General features: G+C 43.9%; 1 pseudogene; it reads left to right on the top strand.

Moving 5' to 3' along the window:
* The first annotated feature begins 5391 nt into the window (after window positions 1–5391).
* On the top strand, window positions 5392–6111 carry LOC129023920 (TPT1-like protein; annotated as a pseudogene).
* The last annotated feature ends 11188 nt before the right edge of the window (window positions 6112–17299 follow it).

Raw genomic sequence — 17299 nt, forward strand, 5'->3', positions numbered from 1 at the left:
AAAGATACACCAGAACTGGAAATAGCTAGAAAACCTACAAGGGAAGGGAGAGGAGCCAGGGCCACCCTCAGACAATAGCACGTGTTTAAGTTGGAGATGAAGGTCAGAAAAGGAAGCTAGCTCGAGGTGGGCCTCATGGCAAGCAGTCCCTTGGTAGAACCCTGCAGTTCAGGGTCTGGTGTTCACTCCAGCAGGTTCAGAACTCCTTTGTACCTCTCTTAGTTCATTTTTTGTTGCTATAACAGAATACCATAGAATGAGTAATTAATAAAGAAAAGAAATCCACTTATTTCTTACAGTTCTGGAGGCTGAAAAGTACAAGGACGTGTTGCTGCATCTGGAGAGGGCCTTCTTACTGAGTCATAACAGGGTGGGGGACATCACATGGCAAGAGAGCAAGAGCATGCCATCCTAGGTCTCTCTTCCTCTTATAAAGCCACCAGTCCATCATGCCCACACCCCCACCCATCGCCACCGAAGACCAACACACAAATTTTGAAGGATACATTCAAACCACAGCAGTGCCACACCATCATAAGCTGATGAAGCTTTTAAGGATTTACTCATACTAACCAAACTCACAAAAGACAGGTCCTGGTATGTTAATTAACAGAAGAGAGAATATACCTCTCAAACAAAGGTCATAAACAGGAGGGCTGCAGGCTGAATTGAATTCACATACATTATCTAGAGTACACAGTGCTGTTTGTCAATTTTTAAAAATTTAGGGGACTGGGCATGGTGGCTCACGCCTGTAATCCCAGCACTTTGGAAGGCCGAGGCAGTTGGATCACCTGAGGTCAGGAGTTCGAGACCAGCCTGACCAACAAGGTGAAACCCCATCTCTACTAAAAATACAAAAATTAGCTGGGTGTGGTGGCAGGCGCCTGTAGTCTCAGCTACTCGGGAGGCTGAGAGAGGAGAATTGCTTGAACCTGGGAGGTGGAGGTTGCAGTGAGCTGAGCTCGCGCCGCAGCACTCTAGCCTGGGTGACAGAGCAAGACTCCATCTCAAAAAAAAAAAAAAATTTAGATGGAGCACAGTCTCTCCAATTTACCTCCCACCACTCCCTGTTGCATCAAACCCAACCAGCTTCATTCCCTTATATTATCTCTCAGGTCCCTGAAGGCATATGAGTTTTTGACCCTTACATTAAGTTGTCATCACAGGTTGAAGTCCCCAGGAAGCACATGCTTAGATGGAGTTTACTGTGTGGGATGTTTACTAGGGAATGCCCTAGGGATCAACATCTGTGGAAGAGAAAGGAAGGAAACAAGATTAGACAGGAGGCAGCTGGGCAAGGTGGCTCACGCTTGTAATCCCAGCATTTTGGGAGCCGAGGCGGGCAGATCACCTGAGGTCAGGAGTTCAAGACCAGCCTGGACAACATGGCGAAACCCCATCTCTATTAAAAATACAAAAATTAGCCAGGTGTGATGGGGTGCACCTGTAGTCCCAGCTACTCGAGAGGCTGAGGCATGAGAACTGAACCCGGGAGGCAGAGGTTGCAGTGAACCAAGATTGCACCACTGTACTCCAGCCTGGATGACTCAGCAAGACTCCATCTAAAAAAAAAAAAAAAAAATTAGGAGGAGAAAAGAGTAGCAATGCAGGTGTCGCAAAGCTTCTGCTCACTCAATGGCTGGCTCTGGCATTCACATGACCTGTCCATTGTCCTGCATTGGGCCAAAGGGCAGGCCTTCATATCTCCGCTTCAATAAGGCATTGGCTCTGGGCCACGCCATGAAGGGCTTGACCTTGGGTGAGATGTCTGTCTCAAGCTGAGGAAATCCCTGAAGGAACCAATAGCTGAAGAAGGCTCTTTGCTGACAGCACTTTCAGCAGCTGGCAGTAAATCCTCCCTTGAAGGGGGATCTTGGTGACACAGTTCTTTGTCCATCACAGGTGTCTTTCTCCCATGAATAGTGCAGGCGAAACACTTACAAATCCTTATTCTGATTCCACCCCTACCTTTCTTTTTTTGAGACAGGGTCTTGCTCTGTTACCCAAACTGGAATGCAGTGGCACAATCACGGCTCACTGCAGCCTCGAACATCTGGGCTCAAGCAATCCTCCCTCTTCAGCCTCCTGAATAGCTGGGATCACAGGCATGCACCACTACACCTGGCTAATTTTCAAATTTTTTTGTAGAGACGGAGTCTCGCTATATTGCACAGGCTGGTGTCAAACTCCTCGGCCCAAGTGATCCTCCTGCCTCAGCCTCCCAAAGTGCTAAGATTACAGGCGTGAGCCACCATGCCCATCCCAATTCCCTCACCCACTCCTTACTTAAGATCAATTACATTTCATTTTATTAGGTTTATAACTTTCTTCAATTGTCACCATCTTAGGACACGTGCTAGTAGACTTTAAATAGACTTCAGTGTTTCATAAGCCTCATTAGTGCCCATTAATAAACTCTCTCCAAGGACATGTCATGTCACATATGCAAATGGCTAAATCAGTCCACCATAAAATACCATGAATAAAATGTCACTAGCATCTATCAGGCACCTACAATTGGCCAGGCATCATGTGCTCCTCCATCCACTTGTTTTATGCTTCCATTCAACAAATGTCTAATGAGCTCCTACAACATGCTGGGTGGAGCATTAGGAGCTGAGGGTAGAGTAGTGACTGAGGGAGACACCATGCCTGCCCTTATGGAGCTTACCATCCAGTGGAGCCACTGCTGAGACCAATTCACATGGCATCCCTGGGAATCAGGACCAATGGACCTCATGTTCCTGTTATCTAAGGGCCACTACCCTGGCTATGAACTCCTCTGGTCAGCACTTACTTCATACTCTGCTCTGATACCCAATTTTCCCTGCTCCTCTTCCTCCCATCGTTTTCAACTGTGCCTTCCTGGAACCCCAGTTCCAGGGTGTCTTAGTCCATTTTGTGTTGATAGAATATATGAGACTGGGTACTTTATAAAGAAAGGAGGTTTCTTTAGCTGACGGTTCTGTAGGCTGAGAAATTCAAGGGCATGGCCTTGGCTTCTAGCAAGGGCTTTTGTGCTGTGTCACAACATGGTGAAGAAGGTCCAAGGGGAAGTGTATAGGTGCAAAGAAGAGAAAACCTGAGTGGCATCCTGGCTTTATAACAACACATTGTCACAAGAACTGATCCATTCCTGAGAGAACTCATCCAGTCTCACTAGAGTGAGAACTTACTACCACCAGATCAGCACCAAGCCATTCATGATGGAGCTGCTCCCATGATTCAAACACCTCCCACTAGCCCCACCTCCCAACATTTGGAGATCAAATTTCAACATGAGTTTTGGTGCAGACAAACAAACTACATCTAAATCGTAATATTCCAACCCTGGGCCCCCCAAAACTAGTGTCCTTCTCACATGCAACCTACAATAATTCTATCCCAATAGCCCCAAAAGTCTTAACTTGTTCCAGCACCAATATAAAAGTCCAGTCTCATCTGAGACCCAAGGCAAGTTCCTAACAGCTATAAGTCTGTAAAATTAAAAATCAAGTTATTGGCCAGGCATGGTGGCTCACACCTGTAATCCCAGCACTCTGGGAGGCTGAGGTGGGTGGATCACGAGGTCAGGAGATCGAGACCATCCTGGCTAACATGGTGAAACCCTGTCTCTACTAAAAATACAAAACAAAATTAGTGGGGCATGGTGGCAGGCACCTGTAGTCCCAGCTACTTGGGAGGCTGAGGCAGGAAAATGGCATGAACCCGGGAGGTGGAGCTTGCAGTGAGCCAAGATCGCGCCACTACATTCCAGCCTGGGTGACAGAGCGAGACTCTGTCTCAACAAAAAAAAAAAAAAAAAAAAAAAAAAAAAAAATTCAAGTTATTTACTTCCAAGATACAATGGTTGTACAAGCATTGGGCAAACACACCCATTCCAAAAGAGAGAAATTGGACCCAAAAAGGAGGGTAACAGGCCCATACAAGTTCAAAATCCAGCAGGGCAGACATTAAATCTTAAAGCTCCAAAGTAATCTTTTACTCTGTGTACCACTTCCTAGGCACACTGGTGCAAGGAGTGGGCTCCCAAGGCCTCGAGCAGCCCTGCCCCATGGCTTTGCTGAATACCACCCATGTGGCTGCTCTCACAGGTTGGAGTTGAATGCCTGTGGCTTTTCCAGGCTGAAGTTGCACACTGCCAGTGGGTCTATAATTGTGGGGTCCCCATGGCAGCCCTACTCCCATGGCTCCACTAAGCATTGCCTCATGAACACTTTCTGTGGAGGTTCTGCCCCTGCAGCAGGCTTCTGCCAGGGCACCCAGGCTTTCCAATACATCCTCTGAAATCTAGGTGGAAGCTGCCAAGCCTCCATGGCTCTTGCATTCTGGGCTCTCACAGACTTAATACCACATGGAAGCCACCAAGGCTTATGGCTTACACTCTCTGAAATGATGGCCCAAGCAGTACCAGGGGCCAATGAGCTTCAACCAGAGTCAGAAACAATGTAGCAGTGATGTGAGGAGCAGCGTCCTGAGGTGGAGCAGGGGCAGCAGTGCTCAGGCCTTACCCCAGAAACCATTCTGTCCTCCTAGGCCTCCAGGCATGTGATGGGAAAAGCAGCCTCGAAGATTTCTGAAATGGCTTCAGGGTCTTTTTCTCCATTGTCTTGACTTTAGCACCTGGCAACTTTGGTCTCCTCTCCTGAAAATGCTCTTTTCTTCTATGCCATTTGGCCAGGCTACGCATTTTCCAAATTTTTTTGCTGTGTTTCCCTTTTCTCCAGAAATTCACCATAAGCAGTTGGAAGTAACCATGCAGCAGCCTGAATACTTTGCTGCTTAGAAATTTCTTCCACCAAGTATTCTATTAAATTCCATCTGAGATGGAGCAGGGATTTCCTGCCCCTGCCAGTTCAATTCTATAAGAAGCCTCCACAGAGCATTTGGGCATAGATGTAGTTCATCCAAGTTCTTTGTCAATTTAAGACAAGGATGGCCTTTACTCCAGTTTCCAATATGTTGTTCCTCATTTCCATCTGGAACCTCACCAGAATGGCCTTTACTGTCCATATTTCCATCAACATTCTGGTCGGGACCATTTAACCAATCTCTGAGGAGTTCCAGACCTTCCATAGTCATCTTGTCTAATAAGCCCTCACCAGAATCTTGGTTTTTTCTAGCCTGCTCTTCCAAATTCTTCCAACCTCTGCCCATTACCCATTTCCAAAGCTGCTTCCACATTTTCAGGCATTTCTTATCACCAACACTGTACTTCTCAGTATCAATTTTCTGTCTTAGTCTGTTTTGTGTTACTATAAAAGAATACCTGAGTTTTTCCATCCACTCCCCCCATCCCCCCAGCACCACTTCGGCTGCACCATGCTCACTCTGAGCTCTGGGCTCCTGCTAATCTAGTGCCACCATTGTCTCCCTTCAGCCATCATCATGATTATCTACTGGGACCTCATCAGCCATGATGAGATGTTCTCCGACAGCTACATGAGCCAGGAAATCGCAGACAGGCTGCGCCTGGAGGTGGAAGGGAAGATAGTCAGTAGGACACAAGGTAACATTTTTGACTCACTCATTGGTGGAAATGCCTCCACTGAAGGCCCTGAGGGCAAAGGTACTGAAAGCACAGTAATCACTGGTGTCGATATTGTCATGAATCATCACCTGCAAGAAACAAGCTTCACAAAAGAAGCCTACAATAAGTGCATCAAAGATTACATGAAATCAATTAAAGGCAAACTGGAAGAACAGAGACCAAAAAGAGTAAAATCTTTTATGACAGGAGCTGCAGAACAGATCAAGCACATCCTTGCTAATTTCAAAAACTACCAGAAAACATGAATCCAGATGGCATGGTTGCTCTGCGGACTACTGTGAGGATGGTATGACCCGATATATGATTTTCTTTAAGGATGGTTTAGAAATGGAAAAATGTTAACAAATTTGGCAATTACTTTGGATCTATCACCTGTCATCATAACTGGCTTCTGTTTGTCATCCACACAACACCAGGACTTAAGACAAATGGGACTGATATCATCTTGAGTTCTTCATTATTTTGACTGATTTATTTGGAGTGGAGGCATTGTTTTTAAGAAAAACATGTCATGTAGGTTGTCTAAAAGTAAAATGTATTTAAACTCAAAAAAAAAATACCTGAGACTGGGTAATTTAGAAAAACAATAGATTTCTTTATCTTGTGATTCTGTAGGCTGAGAAGTTCAAGGGCATGGCCCTGGTTTCTGGCAAGGGCTTTTGTGCTGTGTCACAACATAGTGGAGAAGGTCAAAGAGAAAGTGGACACGTGCAAAGAGGGGAAAACCTGAGTGGCATCCCGGCTTTAAAATACCCCACTGTCGCAGGAACTAATCCATTCCTGAGAGAACTAATCCAGTCTTGTGAGACTGAGAATTCACTCACTCCTGCAAGACTGCCACCAAGCCATTCATGAAGGATCCACCCCCATGACCCAGACACCTCCCACTAGGACCCAGCTTCCAACATTTGGGGATCAAATTTCAACATGAGTTTTGATGGAGACAAATAAACCACATCCAAACCATAGCACAGGGACTGCTAAATACCCCAACAACAGAAATAGAAAGCTTCCCTAAACACCTTCCTTAACTGAGACCTCGCTGTCTCCTGAGAACCGCACTTCGCCTGTAGCCCTCTCCTAAGAGATTCTTTCCCTCCCCCAAATACTTCTGCATCTGGAGGTGGAGCGGGCCCCTTCTTTGCTCCCCACTGCACCTTCCAGACCATGACCGGCTGTACCTCTCAGGCACTTCCCTCCATTCTATCCTTTTGCCCACCCCCTAGTCTTGCCCAAATCCAAATCACTTCAACATTCATGTGAAAGATCTATCCCACTTCCCACGCTTCTTGTTTCTTCAGCCTACTCACCTCTGTTGCCCTCCCTTTCTGCTCCAGTCACCCACTCTCAGGGCCGCGAGTGGATCTTGCGATGGCCCAGAACTGCTGTACCACTGAAATCTTAACTTCAATCCCCACAACCTCACATCTTTCTAACTTTCCCATCTGATTACTTCATTACACTGTTCAGCTTTGTTGAGACTTGTATGAGCTCATCACAAAAGAAGAAATCCCAATGTCCAATAAACATGGAAAGGTGCTTAACCTCATCTACTGTCAGGGAAATGAGGAATGAGGGAGAATGGGGCATGAGGAAGGAGCATGAGAAAACTTTTTGAGGTAATAGATATGTGCATTATCTTGATCGTGGCTCTGGTTTCAAGGATGTTTACTAATCAAATCATCACTTAAAACATGTGCAGTTTGTTGTACATCAATTATATATCAATAAAGTTGTAAAATATACACACACATATGGCCCGGTGCAATGGCTCACACCTGTAATCCCAGCACTTTGGGAGGCCAAGGTGGGTGGATCACCTGAGGTCAGGAGTTCGAGACCAGCCTGACCAACATGGAGAAACCCCATCTCTACTAAAAATATAAAATTAGCTGGGCGTGGTAGCGCATGCCTGTAATCCCAGCTACTCGGGAGGCTGAGGCAGGAGAATCGCTTGAACTCGGGAGGCGGAGGTTGCAGGGAGCCGAGATCGCACCATTGCACTCCAGCCTGGGAAACAAGAGCAAACTCCGTCTCAAAAAAGAAAAAAAAAAGTTATATACACACACACACACACACAGACACACACCAACAACATACCATTTCACATATGCCAGACTGGCAAATTTTTTAAAGTCTGATGATAATTAGTGTTGAGGAAGATGTAGAGGAGCAGAGACCCTCATACACCGCTGATGGGGCTATTGATTGGTTCAACAACTTGGGAAAACAATTTGTCATTATCTATTAAAATTGAAGATACACATCTCCAAGAACCCAGCAATTCCATTCCTAGGTATATATCCTAGAGAAAAGTGTACATAGCTTTACTGAAAGATATATAGGCCGGGCGCGGTGACTCACGCCTATAATCCCAGCACTTTGGGAGGCTGATGTGGGCGGATCACCTGAGGTCAGGAGTTTGAGACCAGCCTGGCCAACATGGCGAAACCCCATCTCTAATAAAAATACAAAAAAAAAAAAATATATATATATATATATATATAGCTGGGATTACCGGCGTGGTGGCATGTGCCTGTATCCAGCTATTCAGAAGACTGAGGCAGGAGAACCGCTTGAACCTGGAAGGCGGAGGTTGCAGTGAGCTGAGATCACACCACTGCACCCCAGCCTGGGCAACAGAGCGAGACTCCATTGCCAAAAAAAAAAAAAAAAAAGAAAGAAAGATATATAAAGGTTCAAAGCATCATTATACATAACAGCCCTAATTGGAAACAATCCAAAAGTCCATCAAGAGCAAAATGAATAAATTGTGGAATGCTATACAGAAACGACAATTAAACTACAGCCACGGCCAGGCTCCGTGGCTCACGCCTGTATTCCCAGCACTTTGGGAGGCCGAGGCGGGCAGATCACGAGGTCAAGAGTTAGAGACCAGCCTGGCCAACAGGGTGAAACCCTGTCTCTACTGAAAATACAAAAATTAGCCAGGCTTGGTGGCGGGCACCTGTAGTCCCAGCTACTCAGGAGGCTGAGGCAGGAGAATCGCTTGAACCCAGGAAGCAGAGTTTGCAGTGAGCCGAGACTGTGCCACTGCACTCCAGTCTGGGTGACAGGGTGAAACTCCGTCTCAAAAAAAAAAAAAAAAAAAACCTACAGCCACACACAACATGTATAAATCATGCAAATATGAAGTTGAGTGAAAGAAGACACAAAGGAATACATACAGTGTGATTCCATTTATATAAAGTTCAAAAACAAGCAAAACTAAATTATTGTTTAGGAATGCACATATAGCTGGGTGCATGGCTCTGCCAGTAATCCCAGCACTTTGGGAGGCCAAGGCAGGTGGATCACTTGAGCCCAGGAGTTCGAGACCAACCCAGGCAATGTGGCAAGACCTCCATCTCTACCAAGAAAAATACATTATTTAATACATTTTAAAAAGTGAATGCACATGTAGATGATAAAACTAAAGAAAAGCAAGGCTGGTCACTGTGGCTCACACTTGTAATCCCAGCACTTTGGGAGGCCAAAGTAGGAGGATCACTTTGAGGCAGAATAGGGTCTGGAGGCAGGAAACCTAAGGGCATTTCACGCTGACTTCCTAGAACTAAATTGAAAGGAAAACCCTAACTTTCCACGCCTAACTAACAAAAGGACCAGAGGCTACACCCTTTGCAAACCTCCACCTTTTCTGCAGACAGAAAATTGAAAGTACCTCTAATTAGTTGCTTTTTGCAACCAATCATATGTTTGCATAGGAGTATAACTTTGTGACTTTATTTCAGCCTCTGATTGGTTGCTGTCCACAACCAATCAGACTGATTGTGGGCCAAGTCTTCATTTGCATAGACATGCAACTTTGTAACTTCACATCAGTCTCTGATTGCAGGCCACCACTTCATTTACATGGGGTGAACAACAAGTGACCAATGGGAAACCTCTAGGGGGTATTTGGACCCCAGAAGATTCTGTATCCAGGGCCCTTGAGCAGCTGCTCAGGCCCACTGCCACCCTGTGGAGTGTACTTTTGTTCCCAATAAATCTCTTGTTTTTGTTGCTTTGTTCTTTCCTTGCTTTGTTTGTGTTTTGTCCAATTCTTTGTTCAAAACGCCAAGAACCTGGACACCCTCCACAGGTAAGAACTTGAGCCCAGGAGTTTGAGACCAGCCCGGGCAACGTGGTGAGACCCTGTCTCTACAAAAAGTAAAAAAAAAAAAAAAAAAAAAGACCGGGCACGGTGGCTCACATCTGTAATCCCAACACTTTGGGAGGCCGAGGCGGGTGGATCATGAGGTCAGGAGTTCGAGAACAGCCTGGCCAACATGGTGAAACCCCTCCCCTACTAAAAATATTTTTAAAATTAGCTGGGTGTGGTGGCACATGCCTATACCCCAGCTACTCAGGAGGCTAAGGCAGGAGAATTGCTTGAACCTGGGAGGTGGAAGTTTCAGTAAGCCAAGATGGCACCACTGCACTCCAGCCTGGGTGACAGAGCAAGACTCTTTCTCAATTAAAAAAAAAAAATTAGCTGGGCATGGTGGCATGTGTCTGTTGTCCCAGCTACTGAGGAGGCTGAAGCCAGAGGATTGCTTGAGCCCAGGAGGTTGAGGCTGCAGTGAGCCTTGATCACACCACTGCACTCTACCCTGGGTGACAGAGTGAGGTCCCGTCTCAGAGAAAAAAGAGAGAGAGGGAGAGAGAGAGAGAGGGAGAGAGAGGCAGAGGGAGAGAAAAGAAAAGTAAGCAAGTTATTATCATAAAAGTTAAGAGATTGGCTACTTCTAAGGATAAATTGTAATTGATAAGGACACATGGAAGATTTTGGGGGTGCTGGCAAAGTTCTACTTTCTGACCTGCATGGTAGTCACAATGGTGTTCACTTGTAACTAATTTTACAAGTGTACAAACTATACATTTAAGCACTTTTCTGTGTGTATATATGTATGTATGTATGTATGCATGTTATATTGTACAATTATAAATATTCTTTTTTTTTTTGAGATGGAGTTTCGCTCTTGTTGCCCAGGCTGGAGTGCAATGGAGCGATCTCAGCTCACCGCAACCTCTGCCTCCCGGGTTCAAGCAATTCACCTGCCTCAGCCTCCCGAGTAGCTGGGGTTACAGGCATGCACCACCACGCCTGCTAATTTTTGTATGTTTAGTAGAGACGGGGTTTCTCCCTGTTTATCAGGCTGGTCTCGAACTCCCAACCTCAGATGATCTGGCTGCCTCGGCCTCCCAAAGTGCTGGGACTACAGGCATGAGCCACTGCACCCGGCCTACAATGAGAAATATTCTTAAGGACCCAGGATACAATTCTGAGTAATACCACATATCAGAGAAGGCTGCAGAAGACGTCTCCTTAGGAAACAGACAGAGAAGGGGCAGCCAGAGGCAGACGGCAAACCAGTAGAGCAGGGTGTTAAGGAAGCTCAAAACAGAAGCTTCCAAATTTTCAAAAAGAGAGTGGACAACCGTGTCAACCCTTATGCACCCCTGCTCTGCGGGACACATTAGAGCACAGCCAACAGTCACCAGCTTGTGTCCTTGCAGCTACGACAAGAACACTCTTGCACCATAGAAAAATGAGCAAAGGCACAAACAGACAAGAAGAAATACTATTAAGAGGCAAACATATGGGAAAATGTCTACACTTCCTAATGAGCAAAGACACACTAAATTGTGAAAACTGAATGGCCAATTATAGTAGCAAAAATTAAGGGGAGGCAGAAGAAATTGCAATATGTCAGGCTGGAAAGAATATCAAATTGATGCACGGTTACTGGCTGCTAACACTATGAATAAATACCACCCCTTTAAAATAAAATCTGGCAATATGCAATAGGAAATTTTAAATGCTCATACCGTTTTACTCAGTAATCCTACTTCTGGGCCTCTATATTAGGAAAATTACGCAAAGGAAAGAAAAAGTCTGTGTGAATGAGTTTAGAAGTGACTCCCAAATCTCTTTCTCCAGCCCAACCACTGTCCTGAGCCCAATCTGTGTATCCAGTGGTCCACCTGGCATTTATATATATAAATTTATATATATAAATATATATAAAGTGTAAAATGAACTCCTTTGTCCCTCTCAAACCTGCTCTTTCTCAAATCTTTACCACCCTAATAAATGGCACCACCATCCATGCAACCGCTGAAGCCCAAAACCGAAGAGTCATTCTTGATTCTTCCTTTTGCTCACCACCCACTTCCAATTTGCCACCAATCTTGTTGGTTCAATGATTAAAATAAAAAACTGTGATAACACAAACTGTTGGCAAGTAGGTGGAGAAACTGGATCACTCATACATTACTTGTGGGGATGTGAATTGGTACAGCAACTCTGAAAAAAGTATGGCAGTTTGTTTCAAAACTAAACATGCAATTACCATGCAACCCAGCAATTACACGCCTAGGCAATTAACCCAAAGAAATTAAAACTTATGGTTGGGGGGTGGGGGTTTGAAAGAAGGTCTTGCTCTGTCACTCAGGCTGAGTGCAGTGGCACAATCACAGCTCACTGCAGCCTCCACCTCCTGGGTGCAAGTGATCCTCCCACCTCAGCCTCCCAATTTTTTATTTTTTTATTTGTTAGTAGAGACTGGGGGGTCTCACTATGTTGCCCAGGCTGGTCTCGAACTCCTGGACTCAAGCAATCCACCCACCTTGACCTCCCAAAATGCTGAGATTATAGGCATGAGCCACCATGCCTGGCTGAAAATATGTTCACACAAAAACTTGCACATAAATGTTTATAGCAGCTTTATAGCCAAACATGAGAAACAACCCAAATGTTTTTTTAACAGGTGAATGATTAAACAAACTGTGGCACATCTATAGCATGGAATACTAACTACTCGGTAATAAAAAGGAATGAACCGCTGATATACACAACAACTGGAATGAACCTCCAGAGAATTATGCTGAGTGAAAAGGTCAATCTCAAAATATTACATATTGTATGATTCCATAACATTATTGGAATAACAAATTTACAAGGATGGAAAACATATTAGCGGTTGTTAAAAACTAGGGAGCGAGGGAGGGAGGGAGGTGCTGTGGCTATAAAAGAATATCATGAGGGATTCTTGTAATGAGATTATTCTGTATCTTGACTGTGACGGAGGTTACACGAATCTACAACATGGTAAAATTACATCGAGTTAATACACAAATATACATTTGAGTGCATGTAAAACTGGTGAAATCTGAATAAGATAGACAGATCATATTAATGTTAATTTCTTGTTTGTGATACTGTACTATTGTTTTGCAAGTTTCATTGAGTGAAACTAGACAAGGGGTACACATGGACTCATAATTTCTAACAACTGCATGTGAATCTACAATTATCTTAAACGGCATTTTTTTGTTTTTATTTTAAAAGTAGAGGTGGTGGTTCCACTATGTTGCCCAGGCTGGTCTCGAACTCCTGACCTCAAGTGATCCACCTGCCTCAGCCTCCCAAAGTGCTGGCATTAAAGACGTGAGCCACTATGCCCACCCAAGACAATGATTATTAAAATGCAATTCGAAAATGGGCAAAGAACATGAAGGGACAGTTCACCAAAGTTATCTACAGATGGAAAATAAACACATGAAAATATGTTCAACATCACTAGCCATTAGAAAATGCAAATTAAGAAAGCAATGAGATACTACTACACACCTATTAGAACAACAAAAATTAAAAATAGTGACAATACCAGTCAGGTGTGGTGGCTCATGCCTGTAATCCCAGCACTTTGGGAGGCCGACGGGGGCAGATCATGAGGTTAGGAGATAGAGACCATCCTGGCCACCTGGCCGTCGAGACATGGTGAAGCCCTGTCTCTACTAAAAATACAAAAATTAGCTGGGCATGGTGGCATGCACCTGTAGTCCCAGCTACTCAGGAGGCTGAGGCAGGAGAATTGCTTGAACCCAGGAGGTGGAGGTTGCAGTGAGTCAAGATCATGCCACTGCACTCCAGCCTGGGCGACAGAGCGAAACTCTGTCTCAAAAAAAAAAAAATTGTGACAATACCAAATGCTGGTAAAAATGCAAAGAAATAGTTCACTCACATAATTCTGGTGGAAATGCAAAATGGTACAGCCACTCTGGAAAATAATTTAGCATTTTCTTTAAAAACCAAACATATACTTACCGATTGACCCAGCAATTGCACTCTTGTTTAATTAGTCCAGTAAAAAAAAGTTTATGGGCTGGGTGCGGTGGCTCATGCCTGTAAGCCCAGCCCTTTGGGAGGCCAAGGCTGGTGGATCATTTGAGCTCAGGAGTTCGAGACCAGCTTGGTCAACATGGTGAGACCCCATCTCTACTAAAAACACAAAAATTAGCCAGGCGTGGTGGTGTGCTCCTGTAATCCCAGCTACTCGGGAGGCTGAGGTAGGAGAATCGCTTGAACCCAGGAGGTGGAGGTTGCAGTGAGCCGAGATTGCACCACTGCACTCTAGCCTGCGCGACGGAATGAGACTCCATCTCAAAATAAAATAAATACATAAAATAAAAGTTTATGTCCACACAAAAACCTATACATGAGTGTTCACAGCACTCTAATTTGCAATAGCCAAAACTGGAAATAACCAAACTGTCCCTTAATAGGTGAGTGGCTAAACAAAGCGTGGTACATCCAAACCACGGAATACTACAGAATGAAATATTAATACGTGAAACAACTTGGATAGATCTCAAAGGAACCATGCTGAGTGAAAAAGGGCAATCTCAAAAGGTAACATACTGCATAATTTCATTTATGTAACATTCTTAAAGTGACAAAATTATAAAGATGGAGAACAGATTAGTTATTTCTAGGGTTTAGAGATGAGGATGATGGGATAGTTGTGTTACTGGTGGAGGGTGTCCAGGTTCTTGGCATTTTGAACAAAGAATTGGACAAAACACACAAAGCAAGAAAAGAATAAAGCAACAAAAGCAGAAATTTATTGAAAATGAAAGTACACTCCACAGTGTGGGAGAAGACTCCGAACACAGGGGCTTAAGAGCCCAGTTACAGAATCTTCTGGGGTCCAAGTACCCCCTAGAGGTTTCCCATTGGCCACTTGGTGTTCACTCCATGCAAATGAAGTAAGTAGTGGTCCGCAATCAGAGGCTAAAGTGAAGTTACAAAGTTGCACTCCTATACAAAGCAGAAAGCAACCAATTAGAGGTACTTTCAATTTTCCATCTGCCTTGCAGAAAAGGGGCATGTTGCAAAGAAAGTAGCTTCTGGTCCTTTTGTTACTTAGGTGTACAAAGTTGGGGTTTTCCTTTTGATTTAGTTCTAGGAAGTCAGCGTGAATTGGCCGTAGGTTCCCTGCCTCCAGACCCTTGTTTCCTGCCTCAGTTTTGTATCTTGATGGTAGTTCCATGGACCTACACGGGGCATCAAATGACATAAAACCATAAACACACATTATGTCAGTGCCAATTTCCTGGTTTTGATATTGTATTATATTTATGTAAGATGTAACCATTTGGGGGAACTGGGTGAAAGATACCCAGAACCTCTCTGTAGTATTTTATAACTTCCTGTTAATCTATAATTCTTTTAAAATAAGAATGTTTAAAATGAAAAAGATAATTGACTATTTAAAGCAAAAATAATTACAATATATTGTGAGGTTTATGACGTAGATAAGTAAAATATATAACAACAATAACACAAAGGCCAGAGGAGGGAAATGGAAGTATACCTTTGTAAGGTTCCTATGCTGTAGGTGAAGTGGTATATCATCTGAATGTATAATATGAAAAGTTAAACATTTATTTATTAATTAATTTATTAATTTATTTTTGAGATGGAGTCTCGCTCTGTCTCCTAGGCTGGAGTGCAATAGTGCGATCTCGGCTCACTGCAACCTCCACCTCCTGGGTGCCAGTAATTCTCCCACCTCAGCCTCCTGAGTAGCTGGGATTACAGGCACGCATCACCATGCCCGGCTAACTTTTTGTATTTTTAGTAGAGACGGGGTTTCACCATGTTGGCCAGGCTGGTCTCGAACTCCTGACCTCAGGTGATCTGCCTGCCTCAGCCTCCAAAAGGGCTGAGATTACAGGCATGAGCCACTGCGCCTGGCCAAGTTAAAGATTTATAATATAAACCCTAAAGCAACCTCTAAAATAATAGAACAAAAAGTTATAGATAATAGCCAACAATGGAGATAAAAATGAGTCATAAAAATACTTGGCCAGGCATGGTGGCTTACATTTGTAATCCCAGCACTTAGGGAGGCCAAGTCAGGATGATTGCTTGAGGCCAGGAGTTTGAGACCAGCCTGGGCAACATAGAAAGACCCCATCTCTACAAAACATTTAAAAATTAGCAGGGGGTGGTGGCATGTGCCTGTAGTCCCAGCTACTCAGGAGGGTGAGGTGGGAGGATCCCTTGAGCCCAGGAGTTTGAGGCTGCAGTGAGCTATGTTTTCACAACTGCATTCCAACCTGGGTGATAGAGCAAGATCCCATCTCTTTATATTAAAAAAAAAAAGAAGAAGGAAGAAAGAAACTCAATCTGAAAGAGGGCAAAGAAAGAGGAAAATGGAACAAAGAACAGATGGAACAAAGAGAAACCATATAGAAATCTAACCATATCAATAATCACATTAAATGCAAAGCATCTAAACACTCCCAATCCAAAGGGAAAGACTGTCATATTAAGTAGAAAAAGCACAGAGGGCAGGGCACAGTGGCTTATGCCTATAATCCCAGCACTTTGGGAGGCCAAGGTGGGAGGATCATTTGAGCCCAGGAGTTCGAGATCAGCCTGGGCAACATAGCAAGACCCCATCTCTACAAAAAATGTTTAAAAAATTAGCCAGGTGTAGTGGCGCATGCCTGTAGTCCTAGATACTTGAGACGCTGAGGCCAGAGGATCACCTGATCCCAGGAGTTCAAGGCTGTAGTGAGCTGTGATCACACCACTGCATTCAGCCTGGGTGACAGAGTGAGACTCTGTTTCTTAAAAAAAAAAAAAAAAAGTTAAAAAATAAAAAATAAAAAATAATTTTTTTAAAAAGGAAAAGCACAGGACTTAACTATATCCTCCCTGAAAAAAAAGCCCTCACTTTGGTATAATGACACAAATAGGTTAAAAGTAAAAAGATAGAAAAATATTTACCATGCTAACATGAATCAGAAGAAAGCTGGGGCTGGGTGGCTGTGGCTCATGCCTGTAATTCCAGCACTTTGGGAAGCCAAGGCAGGTGGATCACTTGAGCTCAAGAGTTTGAAACCAGCCTAGGCAACGTGGTGAAATACCATCTCTACCAAAAATGCAAAAAATATATATATATATCTCCTGGCATAATGGCATGCACCTGTAGCCCCAGTTACTCAGGAGGCTGAGGTGGGAGGATAGCTTGAGCCCAGGAGACGGAGGTTGCAATAAGCTGTGATTCTGTCACTGCACTACAGCCTGGGCAACAGAACCAGACTGTCTCAAAAAAAAGAAAAATCTGGAATGCCTAGGTTAATATCAAAGTAGATTTCAGAGCAAATATCACCAGGGATCAAGAAAGTGATTTCAAAATGATCAAATGGCCAATTCATCAAGAGAACATAGCAATCCTAAACATTTGTGTGCTTAATAATACAGCTTCCAATTATCTGAAGTAAAAACTGATAGCGCTGAAAGGAGAAATAGGCAAATCTACAATTACATTTTGGGATTTTAATACTCCTCTGTTACCAAATAATGAAATAAATAGAAATTTAGCAAGGCAGAGTTTGGTTAACAGACACTGAAGTACAGCTAGATAGGAAGAATAAGTTCTAGTG

The sequence above is a fragment of the Pongo pygmaeus genome, chromosome X (assembly GCF_028885625.2).
Source record: "Pongo pygmaeus isolate AG05252 chromosome X, NHGRI_mPonPyg2-v2.0_pri, whole genome shotgun sequence".
In the NCBI taxonomy this organism is placed as follows: domain Eukaryota; kingdom Metazoa; phylum Chordata; class Mammalia; order Primates; family Hominidae; genus Pongo; species Pongo pygmaeus.